Source organism: Myotis brandtii, unplaced genomic scaffold (assembly GCF_000412655.1).
Source record: "Myotis brandtii unplaced genomic scaffold, ASM41265v1 scaffold581, whole genome shotgun sequence".
Classification (NCBI taxonomy): Eukaryota; Metazoa; Chordata; class Mammalia; order Chiroptera; family Vespertilionidae; genus Myotis; species Myotis brandtii.
The window spans coordinates 148723-148950 of record NW_005370182.1 but is presented as its reverse complement, the minus strand read 5'-3'; positions in this window follow the sequence as shown (position 1 = coordinate 148950).

The following is a 228-nucleotide window of genomic DNA, read 5'->3' as shown; positions in this document are numbered from 1 at the left end:
AGCTGGTTTGGAGGGGGGGGGGTGACCAGCGGGTGGGGCTGGCCCCTTCGCCCCAAGAGGTCGGGGCTCGTTTATTTTTTATTTTTTTATCCCTTCTGCCTGGCTCCCCACCAAGTCGGGGTTTTAGATTCCGAACAACAGGGATTTGGAATAAGATGAGGGACTCTGGACCCGAGTTCTGAGCGGGCGTCTGCTGAGCGCGGGACCTCTGTCCGGCCCGCGGCCGGT